Consider the following 18,825-nt stretch of genomic DNA (forward strand, 5'->3'; position numbering starts at 1 on the left):
TGTTTACTATCTTTCGAGAGTTCACAAGTTGGCAAGAACATTTCTCGAGGCAGGATAACTTTTAGAGCACAAACATCATGTGCAACATAATGCCCAGCCTCATTGCTGGTTTCATCTATGAGCATCCAGACCTTTTGGTCAGATACACGAATTCGTATTTTGGTGAGCACTTCCTCGTAGCACACGAACAGTGTGTTCTTTCTCATTGTAGATTCATCTCGAGATGGATATGTTACGTACTTCTCCAAGAATTGTCTACAGCGTGGATTCTTTGGCTTCTCCAGTGGGATATTGCAAGACATCGTCATGTCACAAAGTGCTTGAAGAATGAAGGAGCAGTTGAACAGCGTTTGTCTTGTTTGAATTTCAACACGTTTGTTCACACAGCTGCTGTGTCTGGCTGTATTACAGTGTTGTTGCACATTAAAGAGCTTTTCTGTAATAGCTTTTAAATTCACATGGCGCTGAAGAACTTCTCTCCAAAATCACAAGTAAAACCTTGCGACTTTATGCTGTTGGAACACCTTCCTTTGGGCTTGTTGAACGAGACTTAGTTTGTATTCAGACTGAATATAGTTCACTACATGTGCGATGTTTATACGTCAGAAGCCGCCTTTGTTGGCTTAGAGATTTTTTCGTCGACCCCGCGCTAAAATGTCTTAACTCAGCAAACTGACTTCTATGCTACGCTGCTTGTCTACCATAGTCCTCATAAACAAAGCTTTGTAGTAATAGTTGTGTTTGTGATATCACTTGAAACATTGCCATGTGTGCAACATCTGCGGATTTTTATTTTTGCGTCCTTAAAGATAAGACAAAAATATATGCATTTTTGGCAAAAGTTTGACGAAATATGACGTAGCATGGTAAATAATTGGCCAAAGTACGACCTAATACAAAATAGGTGTAACTGTGACTTAATAAGCACAATGAAATAAATTTTTCTACACTGCAACATCTGGATTGATGCATAAATTGTTAAATTTTACCCTGAAGTTCAGTAAGAAAATGACTTGCCATTAAAATTAGACCCCAATGATACGTAGAGTCAAATAAGAGTGCATAGATAAAACAATGTTAAAATGTATACATTGTAAGAAGAAACAGAGGGTATAATGGCACTTACATTGTGGCACAATTTTGAGGGGATGAATGTGATAATTGTGCTCAAGGTCTGGGAGTATGTGGTTGGTTAATCGGATCACGTGAAGCTTAAAATTTGCTGTAGAGGCAGCACTGAACGGTCGCGAGACTTCCGCGCAGGGAAATCGAGAGTGAGTTGAAGCAGATGCCGCTAGAGGCAGCACATATCAGCGCTGAGCCGCAGTCTAAAGGAGTAGTTCAGCACAACTGAACATCTCTTTTACAGTAAAAACTGGCTCTCCATTGCGTAATTAACGGACTAACAATAGTGTAGACCTTATCACAGAGCTTTAGTTCGAACTACTGAACAGGAAAGCTTGTAGAAAAATTTCGCAAGAGGAAGTAAATTTTTAACCGATAAAATCAGTTTACTTATATTGATATTTGCTGGCTTATTTACACTAATGAGCCAAAATGTTATCACCGCCTGTTCAATACCTTGTTTGCCGATTTTTGGAACGGAATACATCTGCATATCAGGGATCTGATAATTTGTTAGGTTTGTGGAGGCACGGTAGGTGGCAGTAGGTGTCTACACACAGATCATGTAATTCGCGTAAATAACGGGCCGTTGGTTTTCGTACGCACAATGACGTCCGACAGCGACCCAGATGTGTTCCATAGGATTTACATAGAGCGAATTTGCTCGCCGAGACTTGTGCGTGAGTTTACTACAATGCTCCTCAAACCACTGTAGGACGGTTCTGGTCCGAAACACGGACAATTATAGTTCTGAAAGAAGATACCGCTGCCGGGGAAGACATAAAGCATGAAGCGATGCAGCCGATTCGCGGCTGTCAACGTGTCTTCAGTTACTAACACAGGTCCCAAGCAAGCGCAGGAGAATATCTCCCGTAACACGATACTGCTCTCACCAGCGCGTGTCCGTGGCGCGCTGCACTTTGGAAAGCCGCCATTCACCTCGATGACTGCGTTTATGGAGACGACCAGCGACCTAGTGTAGCAAAAATGTGATTCACCCGAAGAGCCGACACGTTTCCTTTGATCAACGGTGGAATCCCGGTGGTCCCGTGCCCACGACAACCTTAACTGGCGATGTCGTTGGGTCAACATGTGTGGTCTACTTCGGAACTCCATGTTCAACGATGTACGATGAACGGTGTGCTCCGAAACACTTGTGCGACCACCAGCATCGTACTCCTTAGGCAGTGACGCTACAAATCACCATTTATTCTACTTCACAGAGCAGACAAGCTTGCGAACCCCACGTTTGTGAAGGGTCGTGGACGTCCAACTATTTAGCGCCTAGTGGCTCCTCACTGCCCTTCTACCTCTTTCCGTAGATGCTTACCATCGCGTAAATATTCCACCAGCTTCACCGTTGTCTAGGCTCTGCGTAATAACAATCTACCCTTTGTCGAAGTTGCCTATCTCAATGGATTTCCCCATTTGCCAGCCCATATCTTCGCTAGGGTGACTCCCGTCCGTGTCTGCCCCGCCTACATACTTCTGTTACTGCGTCACATGCCCGCAAAGCCACCAGGCGGCATTCAACGTCGCCGTGGGCAGTCGTCATAATGTTTTGGCTGATCAGTGTAAATTTGAAACCATTTTCAGCATGCCGCTTTGGCCGAGCGGTTCTAGGCGCTTCAGTCCGAAACCGCGCGACTGCTACGGTGGCAGGTTCGAATCCTGCCTCGGGCATGGATGTGTGTGATGTCCTTAGGTTAGTTAGGTTTAAGTAGTTCTAAGTTGTAGGGGACTGATGACCTCTGATGTTAAGTCCCATAGTGCTCAGAGCCATTTGAACCATTTGAAAACATTTTCAGTTAATGTGAATTTTGTATGGGTTTCCTTACCCACTTGCAAATGAGTTAGTTTCTTGTAAGTGCACACGAAATGTCAAATGAAGTGGTGATTGTGATAGCTGATACTATTAACAAGATTCTGCGTGCAATGCAAACTAGACGGATACATGCACGCACAGCCCGTTATTGGATACAACTTGCGTAAGTCATCTTCAGACTTCATTGTGACGGTTTGTCAAATAACCACAGCCCATAATGAATGTAGTTGCTGTCGAAACGTGTCAGAATGTGTTTTTCTTTCTTTTTTTTTTTGTGGTACGATTAGGTAGGTGTCTGTAATAAAGTGTGAGATGATGGTTGTTGGAGACTAATTTCTCTCGTAGGTTGCTTTTTAGGGTAAAAGCGGAACCTTTACAGGATCACTTTGTCGTCCGTCCGTCCGTCCGCCTGCCTTTCAAGACTGCTTTTTCTCAGGAACTCATACACGTATCAATTTGAAATTTGTCACAGACTACGGTCTACAGTCCGTTTGCCAGACATCATCGCAGACCCTATCCTTCTTTCTTCCCATACTACACTGTTTGTAGGATCCAGGGGATGTCGTAGCGACAATTCAAAACTTCGTTTTGATGTGGTATGCAGAGGAGACGGTCCGTCAGTAGCCAATGCAGTATGGGTTAAGTGTCTGTTGCGTGTGTACCTCACACCGCTATAGACGGCGATTGTGTCTGCATTTTGAAATATTAGCGGTGGGTTGATTTCTGTTTAGAGATCACCACAATGTGTAACCAGTGTTGCTATAGAATGCTTAGACACCGAAATAACGGCGGCAACAAGTATGCACTGATAGAAAAAAAAAAAGCTGTGCCTAGGAGTAGTTCCGCGACACGGAAGGTCGCGTTTAAACATCTGAAAGACGATATCTATTTAAATTTTGCGCCCACTACGAGGACAAAATCAGGTTTGCTTTAAATGCACGTTGTAACGATAGTGAGTGTTAGTTACCCTTGAGATTGAACATCTTGAGTTGATGTTAGTGAAGAATGTCCTTAAGACGATAAAGACGCCTTTTGCACGTGGCTTGAACAAGGTCGTGTAATGGGGCTACGAGGGGCTAGATGCTCCTTCTGCCATACTACAAAAATACTTGCCAGGAATGTAGCCACTGTACATGATGGGTGACAGCGGTGGTCAAGGGCATGTGCGGTCGCAACAAGACCGGACTTCGGGTGACCACAGAGAGGAAGACTATTGTGTTCGACGTATGGCTCTGGCGCATCGTAGTGCATCTGTGGCAGCAGCTGGCACCACAATGACAGTGAGCCAGACGTCCTGCACCGTACCTTCCGCCGACCACAAACCACCGCCATGTTTAACTTCAGTGGTGTCAAGCAAGAGCTCATTGGAGTACAGTGTGGAGTCTTTCGGGTATTTCGATGAAAGCTGGTTCTGGCTCGGTGCCAATGATAACCTTGTGTTGGTTAGGAGGCGGCCAGTTGAGCACCTGCAACCAGGCTGTCAGTGCTATACACACTGGACCCATACCTGGAGTTACGATCTGGAGTGCGATTTCATATGACGGTAGGAGCACTCTCATGGTTATCCCACATAACCTGACGGCAAATTTGTACGTCGGTGTGGTGTTTCGACCTGTTGTGCTGCCATTCGTGAACAGCATTTCAGGGGGAGGAGTGGGGGTCGGGAGGAGGGTGTAGTTTCCAACAAGATAACACTCGACCACATATGGAAGTTGCAACCCAACATACTCTACAGAATGTCGATATGTTCTCTTGGCGTGGTAGATCACCAGACCTGTCTCCAATCTAGCGCAAATGGGACATCATTGGACAACACCAACGTCATCCACAAACAGCGTTAACGGTCTCTGTGTTGACCGACCAAGTGCAACAGGCAAGGAACTCCATCCCACAAACTGAGATCCGGCAACTGTACGACACGATGCATGCACGTTTGCATGCTTACATTCAACATTCTGACGTTTGCACTCGTTATTCATGTACCAGCATTTGACATTTGCAATGGTTTGCCTTCCGCTTACATTGATCTGTGATCTTGTAATGTTAATCACTTATATGTTACCTCGACAAACCTATTCCCGAAATTTCATTACTCTACATTATTTACTTTCTGGTGTTGCGATTTTATTCTGTTATTGTATTAGTCGTCTGATTGTTAAAGGAAATGTCAACATAAATTTAGAACCAAACCCCAAAATGCAGTTTTCTGTTTTTCTCCTCCAAATGCATGTCACTGTTAATAAACAAAAGGCACTAAAAGAGCTAAAAAAATTGTCGACGTTTTGTTCCAACTCTGACTAGTACCGCAATGTATTCATTCTTTGTTCAGTCATTAATTACAAATGTGGTTCAAATTTAATACTTAAATAATTATAATTTAGTCTTAGATTCTCATACGAACTACTAAATCCCCATTTGATGGCAGTCTCACCTCATTATGGGCGAAGATAAGACGCTCCAGCCTTGCAAGTACGTAATCACTCTCACCTTAAAAATACAAATGTTTTAGTTATCTATTTCGGGGACTTTATTTTCATTATTTGACATATTTATTGGTAAAATATCCTTTTGTAGATTCAACGGTATTAAAGTCCGTGGACTAAATTTCGAAATTCCCTGTGGTTTAAAGTGAAGGACTTCAGTATCTATTAATAAATCTCTACCACAATTATATTAACTTAATAATTATAATTTAAAAACTTAAATGATCCTGAATGCACAGGACGCCAAAAAATACACTCACTGATCTTTGAACTTTGATTCAGCTAACTCAGAAAATAGTTCAATAACGAATTTTTAAAAAAAAGTTTAAGTAATTGGTTTTGCTAAGTAGCATAGTATGTAGAATTAATAAAGTAAATGAAAAATTAAAATAGCGAATGCGAAATTACACAAATTTTTAGACTTAATACTGGAAGTTAAAACGTTCTCGAAAGTCTTGGAATTGCAGCACCAATATCTTTCCAGTATCGATATCAATAACAGGCAAAATCGTAGAGATTCCCGGAATGGTTGAATTGTCTGTATACATATCTAAGTTCGTATGGAAACGTCTGCTCGCACTTGGCCAGATTTTTCTGCTTAATTTATCTCTATCAGCTGATCTGACTACAGACCTGTATCATTGACGTCGGTTTGCAGTAGGGTTTTAGAGCATATACTGTATTCAATCATAATGAATCAAAAATGGCTCTGAGCACTATGGGACTCAACTGCTGAGGTCATTAGTCCCCTAGAACTTAGAACTAATTAAACCTAACTAACCTAAGGACATCACAAACATCCATGCCCGAGGCAGGATTCGAACCTGCGACCGTAGCGGTCTTGCGGCTCCAGACTGCAGTGCCTTTAACCGCACGGCTACTTCGGCCGGCCCATAATGAATCACCTCGAGGGGAACGACCTATTGATACGTAATCAGGATGGTTTCAGGAAACATCGTTCTTGTGCAACTTCGCACGAAGTAATGGCCGCTATCGACAGGGGATCTCAAGTTGATTCCGTATTTCTAGATTTCCGGAAAGCTTTTGACACCGTTCCTCACAAGCGACTTCTAATCAAGCTGCGGGCCTATGGGGTATCGTCTCAGTTGTGCGACTGGATTCGTGATTTCCTGCCAGGAAGGTCGCAGTCGTAGTAATAGACGGCAAATCATCGAGTAAAACTGAAGTGATATCAGGTGTTCCCCAGGGAAGCGTCCTGGGACCTCTGCTGTTCCTGATCTATATAAATGACCTGGGTGACAATCTGAGCAGTTCTTTTAGGTTGTTCGCAGATGATGCTGTAATTTACCGTCTAGTAAGGTCATCTGAAGACCAGTATCAGTTGCAAAGCGATTTAGAAAAGATTGCTGTATGGTGTGGCAGGTGACAGTTGACGCTAAATAACGAAAAGTGTGAGGTGATCCACATGAGTTCCAAAAGAAATCCGTTGGAATTCGATTACTCGATAAATAGTACAATTCTCAAGGCTGTCAATTCAACTAAGTACCTGGGTGTAAAAATTACGAACAACTTCAGTTGGAAAGACCACATAGATAATATTGTGGGGATGGCGAGGCAAAGGTTGCGTTTCATTGGCAGGACACTTAGAAGATGTAACAAGTCCACTAAAGAGACGGCTTACACTACACTCGTTCGTCCTCTGTTAGAATATTGCTGCGCGGTGTGGGATCCGTACCAGGTGGGATTGACCGAGGACATCGAAAGGGTGCAAAAAAGGGCAGCTCGTTTTGTATTATCGCGTAATAGGGGAGAGAGTGTGGCAGATATGATACGCGAGTTGGGATGGAAGTCATTAAAGCAAAGACGTTTTTCGTGGCGGCGAGGTCTATTTACGAAATTTCAGTCACCAACTTTCTCTTCCGAATGCGAAAATATTTTGTTGAGCCCAACCTACATAGGTAGGAATGATCATTAAAATAAAATAAGAGAAATCAGAGCTCGAACAGAAAGGTTTAGGTGTTCGTTTCTCCCACGCGCTGTTCTGGAGTGGAATGGTAGGGAGATTGATTGTGGTTCGATGAACTCTCTGCCAAGCACTTAAATGTGAATTGCAGAGTAATCATGTAGATGTAGATAAAAATTTAACCTAACAAGAATGTATGCGCGACATGATTTGTACATCACTTTAGCGTAAGAGAAAATGAATGAATGGATTGATAACTGTTAATAATCCAGATTCCTTGTTTCGTTCTTGAGTAACAGTTTGGTCAACATGCATAAGACTAATAAGTGTTCTTTTTACTTAGGAAAGTTCTTATAATCGTAAGGGGAAAGAGAAGACTTACACTCTGTCATTTTGTATCGTTTTGTACTCCTGGGCCTTCCCTGTGGAGTAGAGGCAAGACAGTGGAGCCCACTGCCGCCTCCAGATCTTACTGTGGCTGCTACACGCGACTTTCCTATCGCGCTGCCTTCCGTGGAAAAACCACGCCGGATGCCATGAATCATCAGTTTTTACATCGTGTTTACAAAACTCTGTAACGCATTGGTTCCACGTAGCGTGGCACAGGCGGTGCAGTTCATCCGAATGTTCATCAGACCACGGCTGAGAAGCGTCGTCGTTATGAACGGTGACATGCAGCTCTTGTCAGACCCCCATAATGCTGCTGCATCTTCGTCCTAAGAGAGAAACGAAAGTAAAATCAGATCTTCATCATACAGCCACGACTTTACCAACATTGAGCGCTATTACACTGGCTCAGTTAGCGTCGGTTCAGGCTTATACGCAAACGGACCTCAGGCGTCGTGCTCACCTATGGCCTATCGTATTGAGACACTTCGAGACATCACTTAGTCTGAAGTTTTCAGCTTCTGTTGCTCATGTCGGTTTCCATTGGCAGACACAACTTAAGACTCGACGACTCGTTTGCAAACCATTTCCGGTATTCAGTTATGCCGATCACGATGGAGTATTTTTTTTCGTCACAACTGTTAGTTGCTGATGCTTAACTCAGTTCGGACACAGTTACTGTTACTTTAGTAAGACATGTAAGTATAACGAAAGCAAACTAGAGAAGACATCTGTCTTCCTGTTCAAGAATTTATTTTGTGTGATCTGTAAGGAAACTGCCGCTACTCTGAGAAATTTTGTGAATAAATGGGGACGGGAGGTTCTTTCGCTTTCTTCTTGCATCTCCAGATGTAAACGCGTCGTTTGTTTGACTCTGCAACAAACTACTGTTCATGAGAACGAAAAGGAAGTAGAATAGACCGCGGGTCTACTGGATGAATACCATCCACGACGTTTCTCTGGCCTCTACCTTAGAGATTTGATATCTAACGGGTGCACACCATCAGTCTTCGAGCACAGAAATCTTGGCCAAGACTGCGAACAGCTACGGTTGATACTGTGTGCCATGCAGCGGTTTAATGCTCGGTGCAACTGAAAAAGCTGGATTGGATTCACAACACGCTTCGCGAAACCTCCCAATTTAGAGAACTGACTATAATTGTGGTAAATGAAAACAGTCCGTTGCAGAATTTTTTTCCCGATTCTCATAAAATACTAAGCGAAGTTCCTATGTCTTCTGGGAGTGGCCACGTAACTTGCCTTGAGGTATTCAAAGCTACATTCTTATTCATTCATTTTTACATGACACCTGAGGACCCAGCTATTTAGCCAGTTACGTTATGTTTAAATGTGTTTACAAACTGCTGAAGTATCTTATATGTTAAGACCGAGTTTTCTGTTCACCGCCCTTAATTACATATTATCGCTCCGAATGACACACAACATAAATTTTCGTAGTTCTCTGTAACAAGTGAAAATAGTACTCTTGCGCTGAATCTGTTCATTGACTATCGTGTGGCACTCATAGTAACTCTTGCGGGGTTCAAATACTAATATAAAGTAGGGTTTAAAGTTGTGAATACAAATGATAACCTAATGAGTAAATGCAGACGGTTTCGCCTCCTGACATCAGGTGCCCGGTGTGCAACTGCCTTCCTGGCACCTTGGAATTCTGTTGTCAGTTTCTTGAAAACATCTTGAGATGTGGACCTAAATTTTCGACTCTAGAAGAATTAGTAATATAAATGAACGTATCATTGTAAATGTAATAATATGAATGTAATATAAAGTAAGCAAGTTGTAATTCCAGCAGTGTTAATATACAGTTTTTCATGTTGCTTAGCAACAGTCATACAATATTTTTTTAAGGAACAGACTGCCATTTACCTGTTTTGTTGTTCAAGTGCAACCCAGGTTTCGGCCTTTTATGCCATTTTCAAGTATTTGGTTTTATTTCTGTAACATATATTGCAGGACACTTAACATGATGACAAGCTCAAACTCGGCCATAAATTAAGAAAAATATTGACCCTCACGAAACGCTTGATGTAAAGTCACCATTTTGTAACAAATCAGTAAATAATCTTGGGAGAACTTCATATTTAGTAGAAACAGTCTTACATTAAGTGTACTGCAATATATGTTAGACACAAAATCAAATACTTGAAAATGGCATAAAAGGTCGAAACCTGCGATGTAATTAAATAAACAATAAAACACTCAAATGGCGGTTTGTTCCTTTAAAAAAGCGTTAATATAATTAAAACAGTGAAACATAATGCATATTACGCAGTATGTAAAAGATTAACAAGTACACTACTTGAATATACTAATTTTATTTTAAAATATGCTTTTACAAGATTAATAATTAGGTTAGTTGTGGCATGTTATTCTTTCTGCAGCCACGTAAGATCGGTATGTAACTTAGAGTACATAAAGGCCGGATATTGTTCCAAAGCCATGCAAAATTTGTTTGCTAACTAACCTAGTAGTAGTAGTAGTAGTAGTAGTAGTAGTAGTAGTGGTGGTGGTGGTGGTGGTGGTGGTGGTTATATAACCGAACAAACAGTAACTCACGCAGCACGCTAACAAACACCGACATATACTAGATTAAATCTTCATGGGCGGAACATGTCTAGTTTCCCCGTGGAAAGATGTTAGTGCGAATAATACTAAAATGGATAACACCACAGGGGACACTGGACACGAAGTTCAATACAAAGTTCCCTTTGAGAGTGGTATTGGTGAAGGAACGTCTATATCTACTATTTCCTGGCCTCTTTTTAATTCTCTTCTTAAAATAATTATACCATAAATTTATGACTTCCTACTTCCAAATTCAGGTGTTGGTCTTTAAAAGATGAGCGTAATTGCTGTTATTAAGTAAAAGATAATACCGAAAAGCAGACAAAAGAACTCCCCGCACCAGCACCACGTGCTGCTTCGAGTTTGTGTGTGTGTGTGTGTGTGTGTGTGTGTGTGTGTGTGTGTGTGTGTGTGTGTGCGTGTGTGCTAATAGGATGGCAGGCCCTAGTAATCACAAAGCTGCTCAGAAGATAAATACATAAAGGCAGCTTGTCGAAAATGATGTGCTATACTTCTGAATCGAGGAATTCCCAATTTGATACCTACCTTAGGATCTTTGGTCTGCTGACAGGCGAACAGGAATAGCCGACAGGGAGGTGATTTAAATATGCCAATTCGAAAAGGTGACCGCAATATAGAGAAGTTAAAACTTTGATTTCTTTGAAATTTCTAGGGTAACTCTTACGTTCATTTCATGTCCTTAACAGAGATTTTATTAGTTGAGTACCAGGCATTACCCAGTATGTATATACTCCCATTAGTCCATCTGCTTCTTACCCCACCTATGTCCAATTCCCCCTGCCACTCCCCGCCCACCATGTCCATTTCACCCTGCCCCCCCCCCCCATCCCCACCATGTCCATTTCAATCTGGCCCCTCCCCCTGTCAGTTTTCGTCAACCTCCTCTGTGTCCCGGTTATCATTTTGTGGGGGTTGTTTGAGAGAAAAGTTTCGTAAAGGTTTGAAATAATGTGTAAAATTCTTTGTAAGTCGCTAATTGCTCTCATTTTCAAATACTGCGTTAATTAAATAGGGCTTTTTGCGTTGTGGGCTTACTTATTTTGTATCCTCCCCCTTTATAGGTAGGTGGTTCTTACCCCACACCCCACAGCGTTTCTTTCCAGACAATAAGTGATGTGTATACCAAGTTTGGTTGAAATTTGCGCATTGGATTAGGAAGAGATGTATCTTTATATGTTGACTATGTAATATCCTTTCTGAATTTTCACCTAGTTGGGTCGCATAGCAGTAGATTTTTCTTTTTTAATTTTATCCATATTTCGAAGCTTCAAACGTGACTGGAGGTATGCATTAAAAAACGCCTTCAGTCACAACTTTTCGTGTTTTATTAAATACATAATGTATTTCGGACGCTGTGTGTCCATCATCAGGTGTAATTTGTCGTAATACATGTTTTTATTTCTTCTCTTGAATGAGGTGAAATGCATATTCCACATAATCCAAGACAAACATTTTTTAAGTTTTAGCACCAGCAATCATCCTTTTCTCCGTCGTTTTCGTACACGTCACTTCAATCAAGGGGCACATTTGCACACACACATATAATAAAACACGAAAAGTTTTGACTGAAGGCGTTTTTTTATTCATACCTTCAGTGTAGTAGATTTTTCTCTTATCGCGTGACGTGAGCGGCTCAACTGCAAGTGAATTGCGTATGTAAACTAGGACGTCACATATTTATTAATTTGGTAAGTAGTGACTTCATTTCAAGCAACAGATGTGGTCATTTTCCTCGGACAGTAAACACATACTCCCATCTAAAAGAACATACGGGAGTAGATAAATTACATTTCAACCGTTACTGTTTTCTACATTGGGAAAACAGAAATAACTTCACAAATAAATTACAAAGTGAACACTGATGCTTTTAGATACAATCGCTGTGAAATTTCCACAACAAGCAATCACATGTACCAGGAGGGACACACCGACATTGTAAAAAGTACTGACAGCAAATGTATACACTTATTTTCAGCTGATGTATTGCTGGCTTCAGCTGATGAGTCTCGGCGTAACAGCTCGTGTTCAGTAAAGGGTGATTCAGTCTCTTACCATGTGGAGAGTGCTGCACAAGCTTCGACCGCGGACAAATGGTTCAAATGGCTCTGAGCACTATGGTACTTAACTTCTGAGGTCATCAGTACCCTAGAACTTAGAACTACTTAAACCTAACTAACCTAAGGACATCACACACATCCATGCCCGAGGCAGGATTCGAACCTGCGACCGTAGCGGTCCCGCGGTTCCAGACTGTAATGCCTAGAACCACTCGGCCACCTCGGTCAGCTGACCACGGACACTACTCTCTCTCTCTCTCTCTCTCTCTCTCTCTCTCTCTCTCTCTCTCTCTCTCTCCGAACCTGCTGAATGCGGCAGATTCTATCTGTAGATATGTTGCTGAGGTAGAAGAGAGGATCCTTCGTCAGTCAGCTTATCAAATACAACTGTCTAAGTAATGGCTGTCTGTCCGAGCAACTGTCGCTCACGGTACTATGTTTCTGTCCAAGAAAAATTTAAGTCGTCGTGGCACGAATAGCGGCTAGTTTTATTTCTCAGGGATTACAAGCGAATGTTCCAAACCTGCTAGTGCCGCCTCGTGTATCATGTAAACATGTCGGAGATAAGGCATTTCGAAGACATGCGTGAATACAGACATATCTTTCAGTTTGCAAGGTTGATTCACGTTTCTCTTAAATGGCTTTTCTCCAGTAGAGTTTTTGTTAAATTTTCTGCCTAAAATCTCGTGTTTACCAAAAAGTGAAGCTAGTAATAACGCCGAACTCAAAGATAAAGCTTGAAAAAAGAATAAATTCCAAGAATTTGGCAGTGGCCGAATGGAATATAAGTTAGTATTGGACAACTGAAATACAATCAGCCAAAGAAAAAAATAGTAAATGGGTTTTTATTTAATACTGTGATTACTAACATTTTAACTTAAATCAAGAAGAGAAATTGTAAGAGAGAGCTATGCAATGCTGAAGACAAGGCGAGTGAAAAAGCAAACAAAAGAAAAACTTATATTTTGCAGGAATTACTTGGAGTGAGGAGGTAGATGTTTACAATTTGAAGGTAAGTGATATAAGAAGCCGCTAACCCTTCTGCGTGATATATCGGGTGTTGCTGATGTCAGTTGCCAAGAAAAATAACGTTGAAGCAGTCCTTTGCAAGGAAAATAGGCCCTCATACGAAAACGAGAGTGAATCGTTTACGAGGTGTTTCTCACGTCAGAGGAACGCTAAAGCAGACCACCGAGATGATATCATGGACCTAAAACGTGCTTTTTAAGTGTAACTTGTGTTGACGACTGCTCTAATTTTAAGCTTTAGTAGCACTGGACTGTAAGAACACTCATGAACAGCTCAGCGCCATGGTTTTAATCCCCCCTCCCAAATAGTCCATTTTACCAGATAAAATGCTTCACATATAGTACAAACAGGACATTTGTCTGATTTCAGTACAAAATATAAGACATAATTGAGAAAGATAGTTAACAAGTCCAATAGTCTGCTGTACCATCATAATAAAAGCCACGAAACTTTAAAATCCAGTTACATACATACATAATGAAACGTTAGATGTATCATTAAAATTTAAACTTCTCTTTTATAAAGACGAATGAAGTGGCAAATACATGTGGAAACGGACCTATTAATGGAACTAAGCGCTGCTCTAATAGAAAAATTGTCTTTAATTTTTAAAATACTGTACAGTGGAATTGTTCTTGAGCTGATGATATTTATCACTTCTACGAGTATAAGTGCAATGTGTTGATCAATGAGGCAGAAATCACAATCCGATGAAGAAATGAATTTTAACAGACGTCTCGTTTTATTGGTGTTCATATGACCTGCTCTTGATCTGTTAAGAGTAACAGTTTCTCTTCTTGTGGGCGCCAATTTGAGAAACCAACATTGCCGTGGAATCTGTCGTTGAATCGCCCACACCACGTACCATAATGTTGTGGACTTTACACATTAACTCTGACCATTTCGTTTTTGCTTGTCTGAAGAGTCTACTATGAGAATCACGGTCTGGTAGGCGTGCGTCGATGGTAAGTAGATGCTGCACCTTTTTGGCCACTTGGTCTAAATGATGGTTTACCCTAATTCAAACATGTCCCTGTATCCACTATAGATGAACAGTTTTTGAAGTTTCTGAGCAACAGTCATTTAATAATTTTTAAATGAACACATCACCGTTTGACTGTATTGTTTATTTAATTACGACAGGGTTTCTGCCTTTTATGCCATTTTCAAGTGGTTGAGTTTATGTCATTAACATATATTGCAGAACATAAAACTCAAAATTGGTCATTTCGTGGGGAACTAATATTTTTCTTAATTTATGGCCAATTTTGAGCTTGATGTCCTGCAATATATATTAATGACATAAACTCAATCACTTGAAAATGGCATAAAAGGCTGAAACCTGGGTCCAAATTAAATAAACAATACCGTCAAATGGCGATGTATTCATTTAAAAAAAAACATTGTAGATGAGTCAGTTGACACAGCTCTTATGTTCGATTGAGACTTAGGGCTAAACGTGTTCCAAAGATTATTATTTACTTTTTTTTTTTCGGCTGCCCGCGTAAGAAACTCTAGGGCACTCAGTCAGGACAGACCAGGATCTTTTCGACTTTTAAGTCGAAAAGTAGAGCCTCATAAATGGCGTACAACTGCACTGTTAACATCGATGCTTCAGTAGGCAACAGGAAAGATTGCCCACGCCCAATTAGATCATAAAAAATGACTGTTCCCGCAGACACATACATTTACGAACCTCCCGTGTCTAATTTGTACCAGTCATGGCAGTTACGATCCATTTTTGACGCTGTGGAGGCTCTCAATTCACTCGGGGTTATAGGTGTTACGGAAATATGACCATCAGAAGGTTTCGAAATGTGGTGCTACAGAAGAATGCTGAAGATTAGATGGGTAGATCACATAACTAATAAGGAGGTATAGAATAGAATTGGAGAGGAGAGAAATTTGTGGCACAACTTGACTAGAAGAAGGGATGGGTAGGTAGGACATGTTCTGAGGCATCAAGGGATCACCAATTTAGAATGGGAGGGCAGCGTGGAGGGTAAAATCGTAGAGAGAGACCAAGAGATGAATACACCAAGCAGATTCAGAAGGATGTAGGTTGCAGTAGGTACTGGGAGATGAAGGAGCTTGCACAGGATAGAGTAGCATGAAGAGCTGCGTCAAACCAGTCTCCGAACTGAAGACCACAACAACAACATTGTACAGCTTTGCGAATTTTCGAAGAGGTACCGTTTGCTTGACACCGCATGCCCTCTGCGAAACTGATATTAACATTGTGCTTTCGCGTGTTCCAGGATATCACCGTACTATATGATATTGGTAGGAGGGGTTTTGGGTTTCTTCGATTGGGTTTAATCATTCATTGACATTTAGGTTTCTTCGACGAGTATGACTTTCTCTATCAGATGTAGCAATCGAGGTACTTCCCAATGTAATGGATGACTGATAGAGGATCTAACACTCAATATGTAGAGCCTGGTTGAAATTGTTACCATATATACATTTACGGAACGTGAAGTGTATTGTGGAGCGTTGGGCAATTCTTAAAACGTTATAGGCCTAGGTCAGTATTTCTGTAAAGCTATTAAATCATCTTCATAGTCGATGGCACTTAAAGATGGAACGGCTCCTACGTGATATTAGTACCTGTCCACTGACTTTCTTTCGTGTAAATCTAAAAGTTACGCTTGCTGCAGACTAACTGTACGTAACGTCTTTGAATACTTTTTTTCTGACTGCTGGTATCATTAAATTGTAAGCATATTAATTTCCTTTTTTTCCTTACAGGATAATTGAAGATGACAATACGAACTACTGAGGCAGCGTCCCAACAAGATGGTAAATACAGACTTCTCTGTTATGCCAACTTCTATAGATAAAGTAACTATATACGCAGTCCGTATATGTTGGATAATCAATGTAAGAAACTTCCCGAAAAGTATATTCAATTCTCTACAGAATCAATTTCTAGTCGTTTGGAATGGTATGGTAGTATTCCGTTTGGCAGGTGAACAATGTGCGGACGACGACTGCAAGAGTTTAGAAACTCGTTGTTAATGTTTCTTACTGTTAAATTCTGGGTGTAAGCTGGTCTGACAGTTAACTGGTTTCTTACCTTATCTTGCCGCCTAACAGGGACCCAATTACATGGACGTGTACAAAATAGTAATTGCTGCTGAAATAGGTTTGTTTGGACACAAGTTTGACTATGTTTCAGTCTGAGCACCTGCCATGAGTTAGAATCTAAATCACGAATTTAAAGTATTATTCTCAACGAGTAATGGTCTCATCGCCTACATTAACTGGCCGTTATGGTTTGATGCAGCCAGACTTCGGTGTCTGGTGATAAATCGAAAACTCTCGTTCGTGCTATGAGTGTTGACGGAAAGGAGAGAACGGCTTCTCGAATTTTCTAAACTTTATCGATTAGACTGTTGTTAGTAATGAACAACACGGGAGCCATTATCATTTCAAACCTTGCGAGACGTCGCAGGTGTAACACAGCTGGACTCGCGTTCGAGAGGATGGCGCTTCAGATAGCCAAGCACAGGTGTCCTGCGGCTTTCCTAAATCGCTCCAGGCAATTGCATAGGTGGTTTCTCGACAACAATGAAGCAGATATTGAAACCTTTGCCTGATTGTCGGTTTCTGTGTTCGTTGAAGTTCTATTAAGTCCCAAATTATTTTTCCTTCAGTGATCTTTTGTTTGATGCTTTTTAGGGAAATACGTATGGTTGTCTCATTCCTGCCTGTTGGGGGATGTGAGGACTATTCTTGCTTCGGCTTTCTGTGGTAGCAGCGTAGTGACACGTGCTAATGTGGTCTTGTACCGAGCTCGCAAATTAATGATTTCTGCGAGTCCTCGGCTTTTGTATAAAATATTCTTGCAGCTTCTTTGTACCGCTGGCGCGGCGTTGGGACGTCCTCGATGTCGTGTTTGGAAGTCCCAGGATAGGTATAACGCCCTTTTTAGCGAATTGTTCCGAATTTTTTGTAGACGCTGTAGATTTGTGTTGGCAGTATTTCCCCAGACGATGGTTGAGTATTAGAGGACAGGTATCGATTACAAGGAAATAAGTTAAACTACGTGTATTTACATTTAGGATGATGTACCAGAGAAACACTGGACGGTGTAAACTATTTAAGACGTTGTTGATAATAGCATTAACAACAAAAATAATCAGTAAAACGAAAGAAACAACGAAGACAATGATCATAAAAATCAAACAATTTTGGCTTATAATTGCCAAACCATTCTTACGAATAAATACCGTTCTAAGAGTATATTAGATTGCTGCATAACTTCATAGCATTTTTGTTTTGCATGTTGATATTCCTGTTGCTATTGGTTTATTTATCGTTTGTCATTTTGTATTTGTAGTTGACTGCTGTTATTTGTGTTTACATATCGTCATTTTGTCATTTGGAGACGGTGACTGTCAGACGCATCCGTGCGGTCATTAATTAACCTGATCTTGTCCTTGCGATGCCTACGGGAGCGACACGTAGTGGTTGTATGTTCTTAGTTTGGTCATTTAAAACTGGCTTTTCAAGCTTTGTAAATAGACTTTCTCTGAATAGTTGCCCATACTTTCAAGTTAGTGCAAGTTCAGTTTCTTCAGAATCTCGGTGATTCTCTCTCACGTGTCCAACAAACCTGTGACTATTTGCGCTGCCCTTCACTGCATACACTGAATTTCTCCTTTTAATCGTATTTAGTACGAGTCCCAAAGACTTCAGAAATGTTGTAGGACTGGTTGCACGAGTGTTTAGTAAGCAATCTCCTTTGTAGACTGATTACATTTCTCCAAATATCCTCCGAACGAAACAGACTACCATTTGTCATTAAAAATATCACTTTTTGAAACCAACAGCTCAATTCATGGAATCAACACTAGAAATAAGAATAATCTTCACAAGGATTTAAAGTCACTTAGTCTTGTACAAAAAGGTGTACAGTATTCAGGAACACACATATTCAATAACTTGCCAGCAGCCATAAAAAGCTTAACATCCAATGAAATTCAGTTTAAGAGAAGCCTAAAGGATTTATTGGTGGCCCTACTACATTGATGAATTTCTCAGTAAAACCAACTGGTGTGTGTGTGTGTGTGTGTGTGTGTGTGTGTGTGTGTGTAACTTCTGCACAATTTCAGTGCAGTAATGTGTTCATTGTAAATAAGTATTATAGTAGTTGTATCACACGTTTATTACCTTATAAATAAATCAAAAAACTTTATTTTAAATTCAGTGCATTAGTATTTGTAAAATGACTCTTTCATATAGTGTTCATTAAAAAAATGACGATCATTCCACTTGGGACTTGTGGAATGGTACATTAGCTTATTTTAGTTGCAAATATTTGTCATGTATTGTTGTTTTTCTGACATGTTCTACATCCTGGAGGACCTCCTCACTACGGAT

At 40.8% G+C, this 18,825-nt stretch overlaps 1 protein-coding gene across 1 annotated transcript in view; it reads left to right on the forward strand.

Annotated features, from left to right (window-relative positions):
* Positions 1-18,825, forward strand: part of LOC126419604 (uncharacterized) — a 1,338,018-nt gene that overhangs the window by 1,246,019 nt on the left and 73,174 nt on the right. The window contains exon 11 of the mRNA XM_050086792.1: positions 16,189-16,239. The gene's annotated coding sequence lies outside the window, so the exon portion shown is untranslated. The remainder of the gene's footprint in view (positions 1-16,188; positions 16,240-18,825) is intronic.

Source organism: Schistocerca serialis, chromosome 9 (assembly GCF_023864345.2).
Source record: "Schistocerca serialis cubense isolate TAMUIC-IGC-003099 chromosome 9, iqSchSeri2.2, whole genome shotgun sequence".
Lineage (NCBI taxonomy): Eukaryota > Metazoa > Arthropoda > Insecta > Orthoptera > Acrididae > Schistocerca > Schistocerca serialis.